The sequence below is a fragment of the Cnephaeus nilssonii genome, assembly GCF_951640355.1.
Source record: "Cnephaeus nilssonii genome assembly, chromosome: 1".
NCBI classification, from domain to species: domain Eukaryota; kingdom Metazoa; phylum Chordata; class Mammalia; order Chiroptera; family Vespertilionidae; genus Cnephaeus; species Cnephaeus nilssonii.
In genome coordinates this window covers 93487745-93515596 of record NC_137072.1, presented here as the reverse complement: position 1 = coordinate 93515596, position 27852 = coordinate 93487745, and the positions used below count along the sequence as shown (strand labels likewise).

Genomic DNA, 27852 nt, shown 5'->3' with positions numbered 1-27852 from the left:
TGAAGATAAACGACTTTAAAGTCACGATACAGAAAATATTCAAATTTAGGAGACTTAAGTTCAAGATAAGGGTTATTTTGAGTGAGACATTAAAATATATCTTAAGCACAAAACTTTTCCCTTTATTTCACATCTAGATACATAACCAGCCCAACCTTAAGAATGTTCCCTCCCAACAACTGAGAGCCCTCCTCGAGCTGCATAAGATTCAATATGGCACAGCGCTGAAGCACCAGACTGGGAACTAAAGGACTAGTTTTTTTTATGTTTATTTTTTTATTTTCCCAACTTTATTGACAAATATAATTGTATATAAATACAATTGTATATCAATGTAGAACATGATGGTCTGACAGTTTTAATTTGAGCTCTGCCATGACTTTTTCTGTGTCCTTAGGTAAATCATTTCACCTATTTGAGCCAAAGTTCGTTCCCTTAAAGAAAATAAGGAGTTGGGTGACCAGTAGTTTTCAAACTTGTTTTTAGCTTTTGTTTTGTTGTATTTCTTTAGATATAGCACCCTTTCTTCCATCAAACATGTGCCTAGATGCAGGAATAAAACTGAGAAAGCAGGGGCTGGCTGAAGTGGAGGTAGGGGTGATATGGGGAGGACCCTCCAACTCATCACCGATTCTGCTCCATCATCCACGGGAGCCCTGAGGGGACCCCGCAGGACCTTTAGGACTGCAGAGAGCACAGTTTGGAACCTGCCGATTAAATGGCCTCTGAAGACATTCGCAGCTCCAAAATGATTCTGCCCTATCTTTATATTGCAATGATTCTGCCCTATCTTTATATTGCAATTCAGTGGGATTCATACCTTGATGGGAACACATGCAATAAAACAAAACAAGGAGCTGATTTTAATCCTTATTATCAATGATTTACTGGGGGGGGGGGGGGAACTACCACACCCTCAAATAAATCATAGAGTAACAGCTGTTAAGCTACTGCTTACAGTATATGACCTACACCCCCGTCTGTATCCTGGATAACACCTAATGATCAACATCACAGTGTTTGATAAGTCAAAATAAACGTGCGAATCACAAGCTGCTCCTGAAATTAATCCTACCCTGCTGAGGCAACAGAATAAAATTTAGACGCCCGCACTATTCATCTACTAGCTAAGTGACTTCAGACACATTTATTTAACTTTTCTGAGCCTCACTTTCTGAATCTATAATGTGGGTCATATCACCTTCCTGCTCAAACCTCTAAACAATATTCCTACTGACGTAGGATTAAGTCCAATATTCTTATAAGGAGACTTTGGCTCCTTTTGTCAGCCTCATCTTGCACATGCTGTTCCCAACTCTTCAAACCCTTGCTAGTCCCCATACCTACCCCTCCTCCCCTTACCTACCCAGCTTACCCTCATCCTTAAACCTCAGAAGTCATCCCTGGAGTCCCCGAGACACGTTCCTGTAACATCATGTAATCCCTCATAGCACTCCTCATAACACTAGGTTGAATCACATGAAATTGCCATTTTGGAGGAAAGAAATGCTAGCCTATTGGCAATTTTATATGGTTTAACCTTACAATAATTGGTATAATAGTGGTCCCCTCCAGTCAATTGTAAACTTTACTAGGGCAAAATCTAATTCCGACTCACTACTATAAACCCTGTGTCCCACAGCCCTTCCTAGCACCCAGTAGGTGCTTAATTTTTAAATTAACGTGTGATGTTATACTACCTTTTTAATGCTAACCATTGTAACTTTTATATTGTCATTGGTAGTAAAAATTATGTTTTTATTCAAATGCTACTTCTAAGTGTCAAGGAATAAAAATGAAGAAATGGAATGAAAAAAATAACTTTTTAGGATTTTCATTTCTGGCATTTCTAGAAAGCATGAATCCTAGTAAGTATAATACACATCATTAGGGATAAAATTAGCCCACTCGTGTGGTATCACTCATGAATTTTTTAAAACTCAAATGTTTCTCACTGAAGGGCAGAATGAAAACAACTCAGAAAGGCAACCAGATGGTTTGGATGTCTCTCTTTTTACAGCTTTTTCGTGCAACAGCAAATCAGTTAGTGGGGAAAAGATAGCATCTAAAAGAGTGCTAGACTTGCAACAGGAGTTTTAAAGTACACTTCCCCATGATATTCAAAAGGAATGCATCCTAAAACTTATCCAACTATGCCATATTTAGCGTCCTCCATGAAATGGACAGAACAAAGACCAAGTCTAAACCAAGTTGGGTTGAGGTATGTGGTGGGTTAGGCTTCTTCACAAGCTACGTACTTTAATGATATTAATAGTGTTAATGTCAGCTGGCATTCAGTGAGTGCTTATTATGCTTTTCTCGTACACTGTCTTATCTAAACACTTCCACAGCCCCAGGAAGCAAATTCTGAGGTTGTTTTCATTCTGGAGGCTGCGCATTGGCTAAGGCCCCTTAACTGTAAGGGACGAAGCTGGGATTCAAACCCAGGAGTTCTGAGGCCAGACTCTGTGCTCTTAGCTATTCTGCTCTTTGGAGGAATCCATTTGCTGCTGCACCTGAGTCTGGAAGAGGAGAAGTTGTGCTGTAACAAAAATGGTGAGTTTTTATGAATTTATATGGCAGCTTCGGAGTCATTTATGACTCAAGGTCTACCGTCTAAGAATTTTTTTTCAAGAGTCCCAGAATTCACCTTTAAGCAGTAAAAGATATTCTCAACCTGGGTTAGAAAGGTAGGAGTTCAACTTTTTGGTTGAAGAGTAGAGAATGTCGGAGACTCGTAATATCACAGATTCAGAAATCCCTGGTTATCCCATTTGTTCCCCAGCTTCTTGCAAAACCTGTCACATTTTGGAAAGCGTTTGAGAAATCACAGAGACCCACAAAAGGAGTAAGCAGAGCCCGCAATTTCACTTTCTACTGCTCAGTCAATACTTTCTAATCAGACTATTCTTTCTTGCTACATTTTTAAAAATCACCTACCTCTTTTAGTTGCAAAGGAACATACTAACATTCACACTATAGAAACAGAATTTTAAAAATAAATACAAATTACTAATTCTTTACCTATGATTCATAGATGGTGGTTATTGAGCTATCGCTCCCCACCCCCCTCAGTCTTTGTGCATTAACATTTGACCCTTTTTATAATATGCACCTTGTACCAGTGAAACCTAAGGCACCAGCTAGTTACTCATTAAACTTGGGTGCCAAGGGCCGACTTGTACAAATTACACTGTTAACTGCCTGGACTGGCCTGTGTGCAGAAGTGGAAAAAAAGCAATCACCATAGCTGTGAAATTCTGTCATATCGGCAGAATTGAACTACAAATTGCAGCAATTCATGCCTGACCTCTGATCTGTGAAGTTAGTCTAAAACCTTTGACCCTCAGTTTGGAATTGAGAAACAGCATTTACTTGTGCTGGAGAAGATGGCTAGCAAGGATTCTCTGCTGTGAATTGTTAACTCTGCGATTATTGGTCAATCCCATCCACCTCCCCCAAAGGAGTCAGCCAGAGCAAGACTACCAGGAAGATCTTGAGAGTGACTTGCCATAAAGTGGCATTTTGGACAAATCTAATAAAAGTAAAAAGTTTCAGGATGCAAACATCTTTTAAACGAGTATGTAAAAATAATAAGAAAAGGGGGAATCTGAGATAATTTAAATTATTGGGCATTTATACTTAGTGATACATGCGTTAAAAAAATTCTCTCTATAAATTAAACAAAAATCGCATTTTAAATAAATACTTTAAAAAATTTTACCAAATGGTATCATCTCTTATACGTTATATCTTTAAATAAATGTATTAGTTTATTATTAGTATTATTTCTGTTACAAAATACAACCCATATTAAGCCATCTTTGGGATAAAGCAATAATGAGAAACCAGTTATACTTTTTTTCAAACTCAAATTTACCTTCTAATAGTAAACATTAGATGTAGGCTTTTGACAATAATAAAAACATACATTTCTTATGTATACATTTTGTTGCAACACTGATTTCTCATTTCATTCATAATGAGGAAGGTTTTTCTTTGGAGGATTAGCTTCCAATGCTATTAAAATTGCTCCATTTTCAGGTAGCAATCTAACTCTATTTTTCTTGTTTCTTCAAGTCAATATTAGAACAAATCTCAAATAGCATATAAAATATAATTAACCTACTCTTTATAATGAAAGTGAAACTTATTTGTAGTCTTTAAAGCACATAATCTACACGTAACTAATTCCATTTCATAAACTTTACTATTGGTTTTGAAAAAGTGATTGATTCAAGCATCTTCTTAAACCAGAACGTTTTCTCAGAGAACTAACCTTTATGTAGTAATTATCATAATGCTGATTCCATTAACTTGTTTTATTTTCATTATCTCACATCTTAAAATCACAGATTTCTTCTACAGAGACAGACTCTGAAAAGATTATGGAAAACAAGTGTGTGCCTTATTGATAAATTCTTGCTTTCTATCTCACAGTTAAAATAGCAGCAATTTATGAAATAATGACTTTGCAAAGACCTAGCTTTTAGTGTATTTAGCTGCTGGGTGAACTGATTTTGTTTTTTTAGTTCATAACTTAAGAATTTTGGTTTTGCTGCTAGAAGGTAAATGGTACAGTATTTGACATCCTCACAAACTTCACTTTTGGTTTTTTTCCGGTCTTCAATGAAAAACAAACAAAACGGATCATTTGTTTATTCGACCTGATCTAAATTACTTGAATCAAACACAACCATCTCGTCCTCTCATACAATTTAAGCAAATAAGGTGTCCCCCTACCTTTCCAGTCCTGAAATCTGGATGCGGCAGGCTACTAGTAACAAAAGCTTTGCTTAAGCAACCTTCGCTCCTGATCCCAGGAACTGCGTAACTCTGCTAATAGGGCACACGGCTCCTCATTGGTCAGTGAGCTTTGGCCACTTTAATGCCTTGGGAGTCATTTGCTAAGGGCACCTGGAATGAGCTTGGAGTGGGTGGTACGGAAAGAAGGGAGGTGTTAAAACTGCCAGATACAAAATGCTCAACGGCAGCCTGAAAACTTCATGGAAATGCTACTCTAAGAAAAGACCCAAGAAGACAGAGAAGGAAATTTAACTGAAATATTTTATTCAAACACAAATACTGACTAAAAGGAAACAAATGATGTTTGAAATCCACCTTCCTAGAATAAGATGGGTGCCCACAACCTGTACCGCTTGACGCAGACAAGAAAAACAGTCATTCCTACTTCCCCTGGGTTGTTGTTGGGGTTGAATGAATGAATTCATGTAAAGCACTCAGAACATTTCTTGGCATACAGAAAGTTCTCAAAAAATGTTACTATGGCTTCTTAGAAATGTTATAGTTTTAGCAAAGGTTGCCTTTTTTATTATTATTATTTCTAGGGTAAATGATCTGGATTGAGGACCCTTTATCTTTCCTCGTAATCATTACCAACAATCCTGTTTATGATAAGCCTGGAAGGAAAAGGATACAGGCAAAAATATGGCATAAACAAACTCTCATTTTGTTTTGTCAATTTGGAGCTGGATGTGGATTTACTGGTAAAAAAACAAGTAGAGAAAAATAGAAGGGGGTGTAGAAAGAAGAAGAAGGGAGTGGTTAAGACAGGATTCATTGATAACAAAAACAGTCCGTACAAGACAACCGACCAGAAGGACTTGCGGCCCTTAAGCAGAGTAAATACACCCCTTGTCAGGCAGTTAGGAGATGGAACCTCATCTAGAGGCTGAGTCTGTGGGTCCAGGCAATGGGGAGATCGTGGGACAGGGGGACTCAGGAGGGCTCCTGGATGCCACGTGACATCCCGGAGTACAGACCTTCTGAACCAGGAATAAAATGAGCTCCGTGGCATATAACGAGAGAAACACATCTGTAACTCTTCCTAAAACAAAGGTTTCAAAGCGGTGGTCTCCAGTTTTCCCTTAGCGGTTATTCTGTAATTGTTAACCTTGCTAAATTCTATAAACCACAGCAATTTGAAGTAGCCCGGAGGGGAAGTAAAAAGGCCAGAGTGAACAAGAAAGTTTTAAATTTATTTACCTACCTCTATTTCTTTTTTTTAAAGAGACAGTTTTATTACTTCCAAATAATATAATCTAAACCTATCAACAGTAACTAGAAAATGCCAGAATGTTAGTACAGGGTCAAAATCCAGAACAAGTCTAAGATTATAAACATGTTAAATACTGTTTAAAATGAAATTGCTAGGTTCTGATGAAAGATATGGTCTTTGCAAGAAACTAGTTCTAATGACTTCAAACAATATAGAAAAATACACATAAAAAGTAAAGGTCTCTCTTCCTCCACTGCCACTGGCATTGACTCCTACTACACAGTCCCCAACGGAGGCAAATGCATAAAACTCCATCCACGGCATCATGGTGGGCATGTCATTCTTCTGGTAGATCTGACTCACAACAAGCTTAAGTCTTCCTGGAGGAGTGACCTTTTGTCTTAACAAGCCACCTTTTTTTTAGAGTGGAGTGACAGCAGGCCAATCTGAGGTCTGAGGCTGTAGAAAAAAAGAAAAAAAAATACAGGCACAAAATAGAAGCTTGAGACCAGATAAGCTCGATGGTAGATTTGAAAAAAGGAACAATAATACTCAGAACCTTCTGGGAGAGGAGGAAGTGCAGCCCTGGTGAATACATAATAGGAAAGCAGGAAACTGTTCTGTGGTCTATTTTAAATAGAAGTAATAATTAGTAAGGTCACTTTTACATCCTACAATATATATTTTTTAGTATTTTAAATTACCTCGAGGCTAAGATAAGACTTGATGTAAAGATCAAGTGAATGTGTATTTGCTTTCTATATAATTGTATATACTTTTCCAGAAGTAGATTTTACACTATTTAGAATTTGAAAACCTTTGCTGAAATTGCTTATTGTATTAATGTGTGACTACAGCATAAGAGGAAGATGCTGTACACACACACACACACACACACACACACACACACACACACTGAAGTACTAGTCTCCATCTGAAAAGGTGTCCAAGATTGGCACGAAAGCCATGTAACTGTACTGATGGAATCAGCAATAATGATTGACCATGAAACTCACCAACCAGCACTAGGAAAGTAAGCTCAAAGAGATGAGGGCATGCTATCCATTGGAGAGTCCTAAAGAATGTATATGGCACACAGAACCCACCAGAAGAATGGCAAAATTATAACAAGGACTTGGCCTCAGCAATAGGCACTGTTTTCTTATATTTGGATTTGATCTCGCTTACGGCATTCAATATTCTAGGACAATTATCGAATTTCCACACTATGCCATTTCCTATTTTCGGCACTCGGGATGGTAACATTTAATAATAAAAAATCCCTGCCCTCTGGAGTTGTATTCCAGTTGGGAGACAGATAATAAATAAACTCGTAAAAACACCAATAATGCCAAGGTAGTCAATGAAGCTGTATGCTTTGTTTACATCCCTTTACCTGCCCACTTCCATCACGACTTCAGACCAAAAGCCTTCAGACCATAAACCGGCATATCATTTCATAAACCTGTATGATTAAAACCACCGTAGTCTATTAATTTGTTAAATACCCCATCAATGATATCAGCAGGAAGAATTAAGTAATTGCCACATCTGGGATGAAGAGTTTATCTGATCTGGACATTAGGAAAGGATCTGAGAGCTTTCGTTTTAAACTTTAAAATTGTATCTTCTCAATTGGTACAATTGTTTTAGAGTAAAATTATAATAGTAACTAACATTTGTGATTTCATTCACTCAGTCAATATTATCAAGTCCCTTTTAAATGCCAGGCACTGTTCTAGGTACAGGGGCGACAGCAGTGAGCAGAACAGATAAAAATCCCTGCCCTCATGAGCCCTACAAACCCATGGGGGAGAAGGCACTGAATGGCTAAATCACTAAAATTATAATAGTAACTAAATCAGTAAAATTATAATAGTAAATATGTGAAAGAGCTAAGAAGAAAAGGCAGCAGGGAAAGAGAACAGGTGTTGTTGTTGTTTTTAATTACAAAGTGAACAGAACAGAAAAATGCATATCTTAAAGTTGTGTTTTTGTGTCTTTCTTCTTTCCTCCTTCTTTCTTTCTTCCCCACACCCATCCCTCTATTTACTTACCCACCCTTCACCTTACTTCTCTGACCCTGCTAGTGACAGGCATTTCTGTACTTAATAGGAAAAGCTTGGGAATTTTGGAGATGGTATCTTTGGAGCCAGATAGGAAAACCTTTAATGCTTGGGGAGTGAAACCATAACTTTAAAAAGCCACAAAATCTAATTTAAATCTAAAGACAATTATCTTTGTCTTCCCCCCCACCCCCAAACTCTTCCTCCATTCTAGGCAGCATTTGTCATTGATTCTCAGAAACCTGTTAGGTTTTATAGTGATTCCTTTCTGCCCCTCTAACATAGCAAACTGTAGTGTCTGATAAGCTATGCAATTACCAGTCTTTATATATCCTGTGGTAGTTTACCAGACTTTCTTTTGAAAAGAGGAAGTTCAGAATAAATATTGAATGTAGGTGGAGAGGAGACACCTATTGCAAAGTCATATATGATGTGTACAAGTTCAAACCCATGTTCCACTAGAGAAAAGCCAGCTACATTAAGTCATTATATGGCAGCAGATGTTCCCTCCTTAGAATGGGCAGTCAGGTTAACAAGAGCTCAGGAAGCGTGTGCTTTAGCCAAATATTGTTCATAATTAAATGGTGTTTTTACTAATTTCTACTAAATGGCCACAGAAATCCCCTAGCATTCTAGATTTACCAAGTAGAGTGCTTTTCCATTCCAGTAGGTGTTTACTGAGTACTTCCAATAATAACTCCAAGGTAGATTCAAGCTCTGGGTGTGTGTGGGAAATGCAGTCCCAAGACCTAGACCTGATGTGATCTCTATTAACGAGGAGCTAATAATCTTCTTGGAGAGACAGTTAAATGTCAGTTAGGACATATAAAATACTAGGCAAAACGAAGCACCCTGTGCTGTGTGGACAGGAAGAGCTATGGAGTCGGGTGAGAGCATTGTCAAGTGACCGTGGGGAAAGCTTACGGAAAGAAACGTCTGGAACTGCAATTGATTTACAGTAGTTTTTTTTAGGTTACCACCATGGGCAGTCACAAACCCACAACTTTAAGATATGCATTTTTCTGTTCTGTTCACTTTGTAATTAAAAACAACAACAACACCTTTCCCTGAAGAATTTTTTTTATTTTAAGAATTAGGTATTATCAATACTGGTATTAATCTTAACTGTAGTATATTTTTGTAAGTATGATACCTTAATCAACCAGGAAATGGAATCCTGTCAGAGGCTTGAATAGCTGGCAAGGTAATGAGTAAGTTATGTTATCTTTAAAAGACTAAGAACGCTTTTTTTTCTTAAGATCTCTGGGTTCAGTTCTTGTTTAGGCTGAATTATCTGTTCAACATATTATTTTACTACTTTCTTAAATAAGCTCTTTACTTTTTGAGAACATAAAAGTAGATATTCTAAAGAAATTTTAAAAGAATATGGATGGTGAAGGCCTGTGGTGGAGGTGACGGGGGCGGGGGTGTGGGGGGAGGTCTAGAAGGGGTCAATGGGGGGAAAAGGGGACATATGTAATACTTTCAACAATAAAGATTTAAAAAAAAGAAATATGGAAATAGTAGAAACCATGCAAAAAATATCTAATGGATTAAAACTGGCTCCTGTGGATCTGTGAGCACAGGTTAAGTCATCGCTTAAAAACATGGAAGGCTGATCAGTTTAAATAGGGTGCTAAAATTAGCAAGGAGTGTGTGTTCCAAAAAAAAGAACAACATAAAATAGTACTGGAGCAAGTCATTGAGACACAATGCACCTAATTTACTATGAGCAAATGGTAACTTTGCAAGGCATCCGATTTTGAATTGGTTATATGAGTTATTCAATCATTCAACAGGTAGTTACTGATCCCCTGCTGTATGTGGCTTTGTTCTAGACCCTGGAGACAGTGCTGACTAAGAGAGACAAGGTCCTTGCCATCATGTTGGGGAACCATACTAAACAAGCAAATATATATGTTTTGGGGGAGCAGAGTGATAAATGCTATGAGGAAGAATAAAGCAGGGTTAGGAAGTGGGAATGGGGGCTGTTTTGGTTGGGGTGGTCAGGGAAGTCTTTTCTTGAGTAGGGACCTGATGTTTGGAGACCCAGAGCAAAAGGATTCCAGAAGAAGGAAGGAGAGACTACGGCAGGGGGTAGCTTGGGGTACCTGAAGAACAGCAGGAAAGGGGCAGGGCAGCAGGAGAGGGTCAGATGAGGGCCTTATACAAAAGGATTGGAGGATTCTGAGCAACGAAGTGGATGTGATGTGATTTTCTTTTTCTTAAGATCACTCTGGCGGAGAAGAAACCAGGGGCATGCAAAAGAGGAAGCAGAGGGGCAGTTTGGGAGGTTGTTCGGGTCATCCAGGGGATGGGACGATGGTGGCCTCCCCGAGAGTGGTAATGCCGGGCTGGTGAGAAGTTAACTTTGGGTTACATTTTAAAGGCCGAGTTGACAGAGCTGGTTTAATGGGTGGCATGTCTGGTGACAGTGTCCAGGATGACTAATATTTTCAGCCTGCGCATTGAGAGAAGGGTGGTGCCATATTACCACGTCAAAATGTTTTTTTTTATGGCATTGCATTGAGTCATAAACAGTAAAAACACACACAGACATAAAGTGTGGGTGCTGCTAATCATCAGGCAGCATATTAAAATGTTATTTTTAAAAATGTAGGTTTTAGGCAACCAGTGCCCTCTGTCCTGAACTGCATTGCTAAATATATTGTGCATGAATTCGGCGGTTTCTCCATGTCCAGTTTTCTCTGGTACTTCCATTGTTCTTTAACCCAAAACAATGTGAACACTATGGACAACTGATTTCAGGGCCAAGAAGCAACAAAATACCAAAATATAGTCACAGCGACTTACATTATTAAAAGGGTAAGACACAAATTTAAGAGACACTCTGGATAGGTTGGGGTGGGAGTGATCATACAAAAGGTCCATACTCTGGACACTGCCAAATTTGACGGAAACAACGATGTGCATAAATAAGAGCCGGCCTGGAAAACTCTTGGGAAGCTCCCAAGGCCTCGTGGACAGCAGAGTTGGGGGATGTAATGAGTGGGCCCCTCCCTCATTCTCCACTCTGCAGGCCTCTCTAGTCCATACTCTTTTCACCTTGGGCTTCATAACCCTATTCTTACTCGGTCCCCCTCATAACTGTGACCTCATTTTGCATAATTTTTGTTATTGACCCCGTTTCTCTCTGTCCTTCAACACCGACTGAGGTCTAGAATCTTCTTCTCTTGCCCCTGTACGCCCACTCCTCACAATTACATTACTTGCTTTCCATTCCTCCATTAAAAAACATATTAGCCCTAGCCAGTTTGGCTCAGTGGATAGAGCGTCAGCCTGTGAACTGAAGGGTCCCAGGTTCGAGTCCGGTCAACGGCACATGCCCTGGTTGTGGGCTCGATCCCCAGTGGGGGGCATGCAGGAGGCAGCCAATCAATGATTCTCTCTCATTGATGTTTCTCTCTCTCTCGCCCTCTCCCTTCCTCTCTGAAATCAATAAAAATATATTAAAAACACACACATATTATTCATCAATTTATATATCCTGTTAGCTAATAACATAAAGAATGTCAATTAATTTATATGTGATACACACACACACACACACATACACACACACACACACATATGGTATATATATGGTATTTATATTTTAATGTCTCTCTTTAGAAATTACAAATGACTTTCAAACCCAACAAAGTATTCAATCTCACATTGGTAAGCAAATAACGTATATTAAAGCCAAATATTATAAACAATTTCACTTTTAATCAATAAAATAAACAAATATTTTTAAAATAATAGTTTATTGATTTTTTTTTTTAAAGAGAAGAAGGGAGAAGACAAACATAGATGTGAGAGCCCAACATCTATCAGTTGCCTCCTGCACACCCCTTACTGGGGATTGAGCCCAAAACCTGGGCATGTGCCCTTGACCAGGAATCAAAACAGCAACCTTGCAGGGTACAGGATGACACCCAATCAACTGAGCCACCACACAGGCCAGGGTGAATTAGCAAATATTTAAAGTGAATAATGCTAAAATATCATTATTCAGTAAGGTAAGTATAAATTGTTCAAAAACATTCTTTTAAAAAGAGATTTTCTAATACATATGAAGAGCCATGGAAAATGTTCACTGTCTTCACTTACTAATTATGTCTTTAAGAATCCACACTAAAGAAATAATAACAAAATGAAGTTTATATACAAAGATGTTTATCTTGGAATTTTTAATAAAAACTTTGAAACTACCCAAATCCTTGACCTTAAAGGAATAGTTAAATAAATGGTGGTACATAAGCTACTAAAAATTACATTTATGAAGAATTTTAATGTCATAAGTAAAGGTTTTAGGTAAGACTAAGAAAATACACATAAAACTGCGTGGATCGCATAATCTCAATTGATACTATGGAAATAAAAACTAGAAAAATATAACAAAATATTGACAGTGGTTGTCTCTGGGTACTAAGAGTATTGAATATGGGTGATTTAAAATTTTCCTCTTTATGTACTTCCGCATTTTAACATTATACACACATACATTTGTTATATAACTTTAGCATATACAACTTTGATCATCCGACAATTTAAAATGATTTGATAAAATAAATCTCTTCATTTAAGCCCCATTCTCTCCTTTTCAGCCCGTCATTAAGTTCTGCCAGTTCTCTTCCTCTCCTCTTTCAGGCGGAGCTCAGCATTAACCATGCACAACCTCCCACCTCCACCCCTTTGCTTTCCTCCTTGCTAACCACGTTCCCTGTAACCATCCTGAGAGTAGTTAAGAAGAAATGTCTACCCTAAGTATGGTTGGGATCATGTTACCCCTATGAAGGGAATTCGATATGATCCTTGGTCATCCATAACACTCCAAGCTTTTGATCATGAACTGCAAATCTTTGGTAATTTCCCTTTGTTCCTCTCAACCTCAACAGATCCACACCCACACGCAAAATCCCCAGGACTACCATCTATTTTCTCTCAGCAGACCCTGTCTTCCTTCCTAACTCCTTCAGAAAGGCTTCTTCCCCAGGTATCTACTTTTCTGCAAACAACTCTACTGCCACGTTGCTGAGAGCATCCCTTCCCTTTTTATACATGTGGCAATGGCTGTGCTTGTCATTTGCAATCAGACTTGCAAAATGGATGGAAATTCCTGTTTCATCACAACGTTGCCTAAATAGCAATTGCTTCTGGTATACATAAACTCTAAGTCCACATTTGAAAATTAAAACTTATACACAACGTTTAAGGCAGTCGTGTAATAAATGAGATACTGGACACCGATAGTCAGTTTTTTGTTTGTTTGTTCAAATAGTTGTCATTTGCTTTCATGACAAGATGGTAGCTACCTCTGAGGTCTAGCCAAGGCATTTGCTTTCAACCCCTCTCCCCTGCCCAGCGAATACACACAGAAATTCACTGAATTGGGCTCAATAATTGCTTGTGGTAAGAATTTCAAGCTATTAGTAAAATATTTTTGAGTTACAATATGGAGCCAAACATCATAATAAGAAATTTTAGCTTAAGAATCACTGTGAGCTCTGGCCAGGTAGCTCAATTGGTTATAGCGTTGTCCTGATAAGCCAAGGTTGCGAGTTTGATCCCTGGTCAGGGCACATACAAGAATCAACCAATGAATGCATAAATATGTGGAACAACAAATCAATCAATCTCTCTCTCTCTCTCTCTCTCTCTCTCTCTCTCTCTCTCACACACACACACACACACACACACACACACACATTAATCCATAAATAATAAATAAAAGAATCATTGTGAAACAAAGACCTCAGTGTTCAGTCTCTTGAGCTGTTTGGTGAACAGCTATGGAGTCATTAGGAGGAAGGAAAAGCATATTGCCAGTTGCTGTCTCTGACTAGTGGGAACATGCGTGTATGAGCCTCTTCAGTGCTACCGGATTGATTCCAGGCTTCTGATTTGAAATGCATGTGCCTCTGACACCTCAGTGATTGAAAGCACCTCATTTCTCCAGCTCTGTTTTACAGACAGGGATGCCAAGAAATGGCAAGGAAGCAGCTTATTTAACAGCATGTTTTTAGAAATGCCAACACTGAAATCATCAGTTCCCGAGCTCCAAGTGAAACTATGAAAAATTTATATGAAAATCACTTTGATCTGAAGTGTCAATGAAAATAATAGAATAGTGTCATGACTCCTTGTAATTACTCAAATGGACAATTTTTTTAAATTGGAAATACACCTTTCTGTGAAAATATACTTTTATGAAGAGGAAGTAGATACATCCCTCAAACAGAGAAGCATGTGATTAACAGTAACTAACTAAGTTTCTTTTGAGTGGCTGTCACTAATGCATTGATTGGAAGTAAAACTACAAAAAAAAAATCATAATTAATTGATGAAAGAGAATGCCATTAATGGTATTTACTTCTCTTATAGAAATGAAGAAGTAGAAATTATTATATTAAAAAATCTCCATTTAGGCTCTATAGGAACATACATATGTGCCAGAAGAGACATCAGTTAGTAATTGAACTTGGGTTGAAAAATTAAACAACCAAACATAGTAGCTAAGGTTGACACTGAGAATTTATCTAAATTTCAACTTAAACTTTTCTTTCTATCAAGAACTGAGCATTAAACAGAATTTATAGAAATATTTACTAAAATGAAATAAAAGACAAACTACAAATGAGGTGGGTTGCAGCACATACAACGAAGAGTAAATTTTCTTAATATGTAAGAGCTCTTACAAAACTAGGAAAAAGATAACAATAAATATGAGCAAAGATAAGAATGGACAGTTTGCAGAAAAATAAAATTATATGGCCAATAAACATAAAAAAAATATGTTCAACTTTATTCAAATGGAATTTTCAAATAGAAATCTAAATAACAAACAGGGACTCGGATTCTTTTTGGATCCCAGAAGTTAGTGCCAGTACTTCTTTAAGCAGTCACTGGAGTGGAAGGAACCTAAAGTCCCAACAGCCACCAAAGCTTAGTCCCTGTGTTCCCCTGGGAGGGAGCAACCTTAGATGGTCAAGGGTCATCTCTTAGCTCTTTTACACCGGAGTGGAACTTTTATTGAGGATTAGCAGATGAAACTGGATGACACAAAAAGGAAACCTGAATGAATCAGAGTCTCGGGAACTGAGATGTTCCTTGTGGTTAGTGATTTCACCTCTACACAACCTATTTCTTTCCTATCAAAACCCAGTGTCTAGATATGATGTAGAGTACACACACACACACACACACACACACACACACACACACACCTTTACACCTGCCTCAGTGTGTGTGTGTGGCTTAACTTGGTATCTTGTCATTCTTTTTTCTTTAAAAAATAGAATTTATTGATATCAGAGAGGAAAGGAGAGGGAGAGAGAGATATGAAACATCAGTGATGAGAGGGAATCATTGATCAGCTGCCTCCTGCATGCCCCACACTGGGGATGTAGCCTGCAACCCAGGCCATGTGCCTTGACTGGGAATCGAACCATGACCTCCTGGTTCATAGGTTGATGCTCAATCACCTAGCCATGCTGGCCGGACTAAAAATAATATAAAGTGCTAGTGGCCTAAAAGTTTTGGGAAATAGTTGACAGCTAATATTGAACTACAAACCTGGAGAGATATGTGCGCTGCTGATCCCAGGCCACACTATTTGTCTAATTTTAGAGCCCACGACCCGCAGGCTCCTCAACACCTCATGTGCCCATCTTTCACATCCTTACATAATTATTTGTAAGCATGGCTAAGCAAAGAACATATGGCATGCTACACATATGAAGAAATAAATGAAATTTGTTATTATTAATACTTCTGATTATTTATACTAAATTCAGTCTTCCAAAAAACAAATATACTTTTCACCCATCTTTGGATATAATTCAACTTCTTGATTTATATACCAAAGAAAGCTAATTATCAATTTGTAGATTGAGTTCTTTTCTTCATGTTTTCTCTAGTATTTTATAATTTCTCTGCACCTTCAGGGCCAGAAAAGAAAAGCAGGTGTAAAGGTGTGTCTTTGTGTGTGTATGTGTGTATCCACATATTTTCTACTTAGTGATGTTTTTGATAAAAATAATATTTTATTTCTTCTTCCTATAGGTAAGATGGAAATAACTATTTCCCTATATCAACTTCAGATATGTTGTGAGGAAAAAATATGCATGAAAGTACTCTACATTTTCAGGAAGAGAAGCAACTTATTATTAAAATAATGCTTGCCTATTATTTTAATATTTAATATTTATATTCAAATGGTAATAACATAAAAATACCTAGCTATAGTTAATAAAATATTGCTTTGTTTGAAGGTTTGAGATTATCTTAGCTAATAGCATTCATAAATAACTACAGGTAGCTATATTTACATGTTAAAGGAGGCTAACTCAAAGTTCCAGAATAGCATTGATCCATACCTCTTTTCTTATTGTGAAAGTAATGGTCATTCTTTGGTTGAAGGATGAAAATAACAATATTCGTACTTTTTTTTATTCCCGAGAAATGCCCGTCAGGCACATAATGGCAGCCATGAGCCTTGAAGCTGCAATGAGAGCATGCTACCCCCACAAAGCCGCAGATAACAGGACTTGAATGTGAATTCCCAAAGGGGGTTCAGAGAAGGGCATTTCTGCCCCCACCTCAGGAGGAGAACCTGAGGTCTTATAAAACTGAAATTAGAATTTTTCAGGGATAGCATTTTCTTTTTTAAAAATATATATATTTTTGTTGATTTCAGAGAGGAAGGGAGGGAGAGAGAGATAGAAATATCAATGATGAGAATGAATCATCAATCAGCTGCCTCCTGCACACCCCACACTGGGGATCCAGCCCCAAACCTGGCATGTACCCTGATAGGGAATTGAACTGTGACCTCCTGGTTCATAGGTTGATGCTCAACTACTGAACCACACTGGCTGGGCTAGTGATACCATTTTCATAATTTATGGTACCCCCATCCTGAGTTTGTTTCAAATTTGTTTAGGAAAATATTTCCTGCTGTTGTTCTCATCTCATCATTGAAGTCTGGATGGATGGTCAAATAAGTAATGTCTGTGCTCATTCAAGAAAAGAGCTCTTGTTTGAAAGTAACATCCAGGGCTGCCACATCCCCGTAGGAAATCGGTCTCAGCACCTGGTAGCAAACAGAGGTGAGGTTCATCCAGGTAGCATGTTCGGGTGAGGTCATGGATGGTCAACAGTGTACAAACTAATGGAAATACAACCCAGGGCTCTGTAGCTAACTTACATAGAGTTAGCTCAGCATAAATCCATCTGACCTAACAACAACTACAACAAAAAATAAGAATAGCTAATCCTTACTGAGCATTTGCTATGTACCAACTCTGGGCTAAGTACATCACATGTTAGTGTATTTATTTCTTACAACAACAGTACGAGGTAGTGACTATCTTTCAGGTTATTTTACAAATGTGTAAATTGAGGCTTAAAGAACTTAAATGAGTTGCCCAAAGCTTCACAGCTATTAAGTGGCAGAGACGGAATTCACACCCAGATAGCCAGACTCCAGAGCCCATGCTTTGACCCCAGAATCACAGTGCCACAGGGGCGCCATCACAGTGAGAGGCCAGTGTTCGTCAGCTCTCCTCTGTGTACCTGCTTCATGTATTCGGTTGCCTTGTCACTATCCTCAAGGAGGAAGTCTGAAGGCACTGACTCAGATTCAGCATTGGTCATTTAAGCTCACAAATTGTCTTGTGAGATAGAGAAAGAAAGCAATTAAAAGGCAGTCAACAACCTAACCTTCCACTTTAGGAAACTAGAAAAAGAAGAGCAAAGTAAACTTGACACAGCAGGAATGGAAATAAATAAGAACAAGGATTTAAATAAAAATAAAGGAAATGGAGAATAAAAAAAACAATAAAGAAAATAAATGAAATCAAAGTAGGTTCTTTGAAAAGAGCAACAATATTGACAAACCTTTACCTAGAATGCCAAGAAAATAAGGGAGAAAACTCAACTTAGCAAACTTAGGAATAAAAGAGGGGATATCACTACTGACCTCAATAAATACAAAAGATTATAAGGGAATACTATAAACAATTGTATGCCAGCATATTAGATAACCTACTTGTAATAGACAAATTCCTAAAAAGACACAATTATCAAAACAGACTCAAGAAGAAATAGAAAATTTGAATAGACTTATAACACATGAAAAGATTGAATTAGTAATTAAGAAATATTTTCCACAAAGAAAAGCTCAGGAACCAGCTTTACTAGTGAATTCTACCAAATGTTTAAAGTCTGGTTATCACCAATCCTTCACAAATTCTTCCAAAAAATAGAAGAGATGGAACACTTCTCCATTTAATGAGGCCAGTATTACCCCACCACACACCCCAGACACAAGAAAACTACAGCAATTTCTCTTATGAATACATATGCAAAAGTCCCCAACAAAATACTAGCAAATTGAATTCAGCAACATATAAAGGATTATACACCACGATCGAGTGTGATTTACCCCAGGAATGCAAAGTTTTAACATGGGAAAATCAATGAATGCAAGATACCACTTCACAACCAATAGGATAACTATAATAAAAAGGACTGATAACAAGTTTTGTCAAGGATGTGAAGAAATTGGAACACTCATACACTTCTGGTGGAAATGTAAAATGGTACAGCTACATCAGAAAACTGTTTGACGGGCGCTCAAAAGGTTGAACACAGAGTTACCATATGACTGAGCAATTCCACTTCTAAGTATATACCCAAGACTTATGAATATTTATGACCACACAAAAATTTGTACATGAATGATCATAGTGGCATTATAATAGCCCCAAAGTAGAGACAACCCAGATATCCATGAGCTGATACATAAATACATAGATAGGTAAAATGTGGTATATTCATACAATGGAATGCTACTCAGTAATAAATGGAACAAAGTAGTGATACATGCTATAACATGGATGAACCTTGAAAGCTAAGTGAAAGAAGCCAGTCTCAAAGACCACATATTATATTGATTCCGTTTATTTGAAATGTTCAGAATAGGCAAATCTATAAAGACAGAAAGGGGATTAGAGGTTGTATAGGGCTTGAGAAGGGGGTTGGAGGTAGAGGGGTGGGAAGAAAAGGGAAGTAATTGGTAGTGGGCACAGGGAATTTTTAGGGAGGTGATGAAAATGTTCTAAAATTACTTATAATGTTGGTTGCACAACTTTGTGAATATACTAAAACCAATTTAATTGAATTATAGTCAATTGTAATAGGTGAAGGGTATGTAAATTATATCCCAAATAAAGCTAAGATTTCATTTTATTTTTTGTTAATTATCACCCAAGGATATTTTTTCCATTTTTTTTAAAGAGTCCAAGGGTGGGGCGAGGGGGGGGGAGAAGGAGGGAGGAAGGGAGGGAGGGAGGGAGGGAGGGAGGGAGGGAGGGAGGGAGAAACATCAGTGAAGAGAGAGAATCATTGATCGGCTGCCTCCTGCCTGCCCCACACTGGGGATCGAGCTTGCAACCTGGGCATGTGCCCTCACTGGCTATCAAACCATGACCTCCTGGTTCATAGGTTGATGCTCAACCACTGAGCCATGCAGGCTGGGCTGTTTGTTTAAGCCAAGCACATGAGAGTGGACATATGGCAGATGCAGCTTTCCCTAAATCTCTTCCCATTCCAGCCATCATGTCCAAGAAATTAAATTCAAGTATGCAGCTGTGGGAACTATGATGTTCCTGCTACATATTATTCTCTAATTTCATTTCAGACTGGAACCTCAAGTGCAAAAATCTCACCACACAACATTACAGAGAAGGTTCCAGTATGACAATAATATTTTTATGTCCAGGTGGATGACCTAGTGCTCCAGCTCTTTGTTACAGCTTTCCAAGGAAATGCCTTCTCTGGCCCCTGCTCACTCAGCACTCCTTCTGAGACGAAAGTCCCCCAAGGTATCAGCGTGCACAAGTGTGTGTGAGGTTTGCTGGGGATGGGGGTCTGGGGTCAGACCACTGCCAAACTTCCTTCCCAGCTGCGGCAAGCAACAACTCTCCTTCATCTTCCCCGCATACCTCCCTTCCTCAATCATCCTCTTCACCCAGCCAACCTTGCTTTCCCAGAGCAGGTGAACAGAACAAAAACAATCTGTAGAGTCTGGTAGACACGAGCTCAACTAACCGTATCACTTTCTATTTAGAAACCTTGGACAAGCCTCAGATGTCAAATTTGTACCATGAAGATCACATGTTTCTAGAGTTCTCACCGTGAGCTGGGTATTGAGGATACACACCTGAAGAAGACACAGACTCTGTAGTGGAAAAACTCATAGTCTAGTGGGAGACACAAATATAAACAAATAATGACTACAATGCAGGGCGATAAATGCCATGGTGGATGGTATCATGAAGAAGAGAAGGATTAATTCTCCCCGTGGCTGAGAAGGAGGCTTAGGGAATGGCTGTGAGACTTCAATAGACAATGTGTCCACAGAACACTGGGCACATACCAGGTGATCAAAGGACTCTAGGAATTTAGAAGAAAAAAAAAAAATTGTACTGAAAAGGACTCCTCACCACACCAGCCAGAGTATTATCAAGGCCTAACTTAATTAAAGAAAGCTGGGCATCTGTTTTTATTTTTGAAGATATTTTTTATAATATACCTCTATATTGTATTATATAGGTATTATCATAAATTTATATTATAACAACAAAATGTGGATATCGGGAGGTTAATACTGTAAATTTTAACTCATGATTCTAATTTTAGCTAATTAAAACAACCAGTAAAATGGTCCACAAGAAAATCCTTGCCTCTTCCTTCAATCACTCAATACATATTGACTTCCTATTATGTGGTATCAGGCAACAGAGAAAGAAAATTGAACTTTCAACAAGTATGCAAATGAGTAGGGAAGCTAAAGCAAGTCCTTAGTAATTGTAATACATGGCAGAATACCACACTGCCTATATTTTCCCTCAGTATTTGCTCAGGAGGCTATCTTGCTCTTGAAACAAAACAGGGAGATAATGCTGATAATGTGGGTTCCTTCTTGATCAGACCTGTACTTTGACACTAACTTCTGGAACTAGGTATTTGCAAATGGGCTTCCTTTTGGTTAAAAGAGAAATGATAAAGTTTCTCAATAGAGACAAGTCAAGCACGCAGTGTTCTCAGAGCAAACTCTTGCTGAAATGATAAAACCTCCAGCAGTTATCAAGAGGCTTAGCTGCCTAGATAAACAACCCCGAGAGTCAGTAAATCTATGCATGCAAGGAACATGGTGTAATTCACCTTCGGAGTCCCTGGCATAAGATTCTTAAGACAGAAATCAGTGAAGCACCTGCATTGAGGAAAGGAAGCCCAGGAGCATAAAAGATACCTACTTTCTCCTGCCCATCCCCCTTCCCACAGAAGACCCCTCCACGTCCCAGAACTCAGGTGCGGGGCACCATGCAGGTGAACCAGAGTCCCTCTGGGCATAAGAAAGCTGTAGGGTTTTCCTTAGGAATGAGAGTTGTATGAACAACATAAGCCTGACATTTTCCAAAAATAAAGCCAACAGTGAGGACAACAGAGATAGAGATGGGGGGAAAATCCTGATGACCTAGTTTGAATCCTTTGATCCCATCATGGTCCACCCTTTGGAATTTCTAATGAAGTAAATATATACAGGGCAAGGCAAAAGTAGGTTTACAGTTGTTAGTATGGAAAATAATACAATAATTAATAAGTAGTAATACAAGGAGAAACTGTGTTTTGTGTCCTTACAATGATAAACCAACTTTTGCCCCAACTTTTGTGTGTAATTTGATATCTTTGTTTGTTGATTAATTCCTTAAACTATTTGAAATTGGGTTTCTGTCACTTACAACCAAGAGTCCTAATTAACAAAGGGTCTCACTAGACCTCTTTTCTTTGGTATATATTTTTATGGGGATGGGGTAGCCAAGTAGGTCACACAGTAATCTCACCTGACCCATTCATTCTTCCTATTATTTTTTCCAGTTCAACAAACATCCTCTCCAGGTCTCATAAAAAGCTGCCATTTTCCCTCCTAGTAAAATTTTACTTCATGCCTCTTTACCCTTACTGAAAAGGGCATTTTATTTTTGGTATATCAGAAGAGTGGTACTAATCTGATGCATCTTTGAAGAGAAGTGCTGGCATTCAAACGGCAAGTTGACAAAGGACACTCCAATTAAAGAAGGTTCCTCCTATAAGTTCCTTATATTTAACCTATGGAAAGTTGTCAGGTGTGTGTGTGTGTGTGTGTGTGTGTGTGTGTGTGTGTAGTAGTAGTAGTAGTAGTAGTAGTAGTAGTAGTAGTAGAAGCTTACAGAAAATTCTTGTTCATGGATAGGGCTTTTTTGCAATGATCATAGCCTAATGCCACTGAAGTGCAGTCCCTAAAAGGCCCTGTCATCTGTGGATATCATATCTGTGTCTGCTGTCCTGAGCTGTGTTGACTGGGATTGCTCAAAGGACTCATGTGTACAAATACAGTTATATGATTACTAGAGGCCCAGTGCACAAATCTGGCCTGACCTGTGCCCTCTCACAATCCAGGACTCCTCCGGGATGTCGGAGGCCCAGTGCACAGATTTGGCCGATCCCCACAGGCCAGGCCGAGGGACCCCACCAGTGCACGAATCCATGCACCGGGCCTCTAGCATGCATATAAGATCTTTGGTTAATCTCTTCCCACCCTCCCTCTCCCCTCTTCCCTCTTCCCTCTGAGATTCATCAGTCTGTTCCGTGTTTCCATGCCTGTACGCTGAGCGTCTACCCCCTGATGGTCAGTGCATGTCAAATGATCCAACAGTCACTTAGGCTTTTATATAGATTTTAAAACTAATGAAAACTAAGAGAATACAAATTCAAAACAAGTTTCCTTCATTTTATATGATGAACTGTAATGCTCATTATTTTAAAACAATTCTCTAATTCTAGAAGGCAGAGACAAATGTCCAGAGCTGTTACCAGCCTACCTTTAAAACTCTAATGTCCATTTCAGTTTGAATTACTTCATGAGCAAGCTGGTTTTGCTTTGTCTGGTAAATATGCACTTGGTTTGCACATGTAATCAGCAGTGAATCCTCTAGTATATATATATCTCAGAATGCCAGTTACCTAACATTGATGCTTCTTTAAATTCCCTTTCCTGAATGTACTTAAATTATTGCTCAATCTAGAAATCCCCTTGAGGGATCCTTGGAAAGCAAACACTAGTACAACATTCTATTAAAATATAAGTCTGACAGTGGATATAATAAACTTTAATTGCTAGAAACATAACATGCACACACACAGAGGTTTTCATTTCTAACACACTATAAATGTGGCTGTGACTGGTATTTTAACAAACTGGAGAGGTTGTTACAGTTAGCTTTGGATGAGTCTATTCAGTTAGTTCAGGCATTACCATCTCTATGCATTAACAACTCACACCTCATGTTAATAGTAGATACTCAATAAACACTTATTAAATGAATATACAAATAAGGGAGGATTGCAATGCAAAAATTTTCAAACAGAAAAGCCTCATGGTCATTAAAAAATACATCAAAGTGGGTAAAATTTAAGATATACAGTAGTATATGGGTTTTATACATTAACAAGAAGGCCTTTTGATTATAAAATGTCATTTATTTAAATTTTCGGGTGCCTAGAAATAGCATGGAGAAGTTTTCCTACATCAGAAATGCAACTTTGTGCCCTAGCCATTTTGGCTTAGCAGATAGAGCGTTGGCTTGCAGACCCAAAAGTCACCGGTTTGATTCCGGTCAAGGGCATGTACCACGGTTGCAGGCTCCTCCCCAGCCGTGCAGGAGGCAACCAATTGATGTGTTTCTCTCACATGGATGTTTCTCTCTTGTCTTTCCCTCTCTCTCTGCTCTGCCTTAAAATCAATGGAAAAATATCCTCAGGTGAGGATTAACAAAAACAAAAAGATCAAATTATGTTGTATACCTGAAAGTATGTTATATACCAACTTTACCTCAATTTAGAAAAAGAAAAAAGAAATGAGACTGCTGTTTATTTAGACTCTTTTCTCCCTAAAAACTCTGTGTGGAAGCAATTACAACTTCAGAATCACATCTTCTTTAATCATTTCCCTCTGCTGTTCCCCAAGCACACTTCCTTACAACAGACAGCATATTGTGTCTACGTTATGGCTGGTTATAGGTACACCGGTGACCACAGATATATTATAATGTCTTGACATTGCTTCCATCCATTCACTCATCTATTGAGTATACTGTGCTTTGCCCAACAGGAGGTATATAATGAATCAGCAATATAACAGACATGTCACAGCTGGAGAACATCATCTAGCACTTCTATGCTATAAACACCTTGAAGAGCAAAATATATGTCTTATTCCTACCTGTGTCCTCAAAGATTAGCACAAACTGGAGAAATGTTTGCTGACTTGAAACACACCTTAGAGATCGTCCAGCTCAACAGCTCATTTCCTGGTGGTGACTGGATTATTTCACAAGGTGACAAAGCTATTAGTTAGTGGTGGGGCAGGACTAAAGGTCAAATTTCTTTTCTCTCAATCTAAACTTCATGTAAAATTCATTTTATGATTGATTCCAAATCAATTTATAATTCAAGTGGCATTGTGATAGTTATTTTCTTTTAGCTCAAAGCCCACTAATGTATTAAGGAATCAGGTGTCCTTAAAGCTCCAATTTATTGATGAAACACTGCAATTTAATGGGCATGCTCTTCAAAATTGAGCATTATGAGTTTATCCAGCTACGTGAAGTTATTAAATACCATAATGAAGATTAATAATTAGTTATGCTATATGTTAATATTCTGGTTAAAAGCTTTGTTTTATTTTTAAAATGTATCTGTACTCCTAGGTGTTCATCCAAAAGAAATACAAACGTGTTCACAAAGTCTTATACAAGAATGTTTATAGCCCTAGCTGGTTTGGTTCAGTGGACAGAGCATCAGCCTGCGGACAGAAGGCTCCAGGGTTCGATTCCTGGTCAGGGCACATGCCCAGGTTGTCAGCTCCATCTCCAGTGGGGGGCTTGTAGGAGGCGGCTGATCAATGATTCTCTCTCATTATTGATGTTTCTATCTCTCTCTCTTTCGCCCTTCCTCTCTGAAATCAATAAAAATATGTATTTTTTTAAGTATGTTAATAGCAGCCTAGCTGGTTTAGCTCAGTTGTTGAGCATCAGCCCATGAACCAGAAGATCACGGTTTGATTCTTGGTTAGGGCACATGCCAGGTTGCGGGCTCAATCTCCAGTGGGGGGCGTACAGGAGGCAGCCAAAGATGGTTCTCTCTCATTGATGTTCCTATCTCTTTCTCCCACTCCCTAAAAAAAAAAAAAATTATATATATGCATGTTTATGGCAGTGTTATTTATAATAGCCTACAACTTAAAACATCTTAGTCATCTATCAATAGGGGAATGGATAAACAAACTGTGATATGTCATACAATGGAATGTTACTCGGGAACAGAGGAAATAAATCAGATACATGAAACATAATGGATCTAGCTCATTAGCATAAAATTGGGAGTAAAAGGGGTCTTACACCAAAGAAAAGCACATACCGAATGAATTCCATTTATATGAATTCTAAAACAGGAAAAACTAACACGTAGTGGAAAAATTTCACATCAGTGGGAGGTAGGGGGTAGGGATAGGGATTGACTTGGTGGGGGCATGAAGAGAACTTCTTTATCATGATGGGGATGCAGGTTACACAAGGATATGCCTTTGTTGAGGCTCAGTAAATGTATACCAAAGTTTTGTGCATTTCATTATATGCAAACTTTATCTTTTAAAAAAAGTGTAAACAAATATTGAATTTTAGTTAACAAAATATTGCAGGAGAAGTATCCAATGTTCAGCAATTTATTTTGAAGGCCATAAAAAATATAATGAATTCATGGATAGAGAAATGGATTGATGGGCAGATACATAATAAAGCAAGTATAGCAAAATATGGCAGAATCTAAATTTGGGGTATGTGAGTGTTCACCATAAAAATTCAAATTTGCTGTATGTTTGACATTATAATAATAAAATGTTGGTGAAAAAGATACTTAAAACAAGCATTCTCTGGGAAACATAATGAAAACAACAACAACAGTAAAAAGAAATTATTAAGACCACTGGAAAGTATATGTGATCTGGGTATTAGATGATAACAAGGAATTACTGTTAATTTTGTTAGGCATGATCATGACATTGTGATTATATAAAAATATCACCATATTTTTAAAGATGCATATTAAAGTACTAGAAATCAAAATAATAGATGTCTTTGATTTGCTTTAAAAAAAACTTTAAAAACAAAGTGGGAGGGAATGATGTCACAGCATAGCAAAATCTTTAAAGCTATTAAGTCTGTGTAATGGGCATATTGGAATTTATTATATTTATTCCCTCTAAACTTCAATGCAAATAAGAAATTTTTAAATGTTCTTTTGAAACCAATTAGTACACACTTATATTAAGACTACAAAAATCAGATGGCTAGTCCTAAAATTTTGAAATTATAACACTGTCATAGATGTAATATCACACCTCTTTCATTAAAAGTACTGTTATAATAGATTTCCTTTTTAAAATTAAAGTGAATGTAAGCTCAGTTTGTTACTAAAATTTCAAAAATTCTAATGTAAGTTCCTTTACATTAGAATTCTCCTTTGAATGAATTAGAAACATTCAGGTCATAACTGCAGGTTTTAGAATCAGTGGACTAGTCATATTAAATTAGAGATAGTATTCATCCATTCATTCATTCATTCATTCATTCAATCATTCAATAAATGTCTCTTTTGCAAACTCCATAGTAATATAATTACAAGTATCAATAAATATTTTTTAATATAAAGATGGCATAATACCCTTAAAAACCTTTAAAAAAAAAAAAAAACACCTCTACAGCTATTGCCTATGCCTAAACATTTATGACACATATGGTTCTGACATTAAGAAATGCCACCAGAGCCCAGGCTGGCTTGGCTCAGTGGTTAGAGCATCAGCCCATGGACCAAAGGCTCGTGGATTCGATTCCTGGTCAAGGGCACATATCTTGGTTGCAGGTTGGTTACAGGTTCAATCCCCAGCCACTCTCATGTCGATGTTTCTCTTTCTCTCTCTTTCCCTCCCACTTTCTCTCTCTTCCACTTTATAAAAATCAATGGAGCCCTAACCGGTTTGGCTCAGTGGACAGAGTGTCGGCCTGTGGACTCAAGGGTCCCAGGTTCGATTCTGGTCAAGGGCATGTACCTTGGTTGCGGGCACATCCCCAGTAGGGCGTGTGCAGGAGGCAACTGATTGATGTTTCTCTCTCATGGATGTTTCTAACTCTCTATCCCTCTCCCTTCCTCTCTGTAAAAAATAAAATCAATAAAAAATATATTTTAAAAAAATCAATGGAAAAACTATCAAGTGAGGATTTAAAAAAAAAGAAAAAAAAGAAATGCAACCAGAAAAAATGTTTAAGAGAGAAATATAACCAAAAAAATGTTCATCTACTTGACCCTAAACAACGGGACTTAATTTTGTATTTAATGAACTTGGCCTTACTAAGATAACCATACAACACATGAGCTCCTGAATTTACCAAACAGATAACTGGAAGGTGGTTTATGTCACCTAACAAAATAATCCTTTCCTTTACAAAATGATCTATCCCAATATTCTCTTATGCTTCTTCAATGCATTTAAAACTCGATTGGTTTACTGGGTTTTCCTTTAACCACAGCTTTCCAGTAACTAATCCATCACAGAAAACATGGACTACGGTCCTTGACATTCTTTGGTTCTGTACCACGTCT

At 37.9% G+C, this 27852-nt stretch overlaps 1 protein-coding gene across 8 annotated transcripts in view; it reads right to left on the bottom strand.

Moving 5' to 3' along the window:
• RBM47 (RNA binding motif protein 47) overlaps positions 1 to 27852 on the bottom strand; it is a 157424-nt gene that overhangs the window by 35379 nt on the left and 94193 nt on the right. The window lies entirely within an intron of this gene.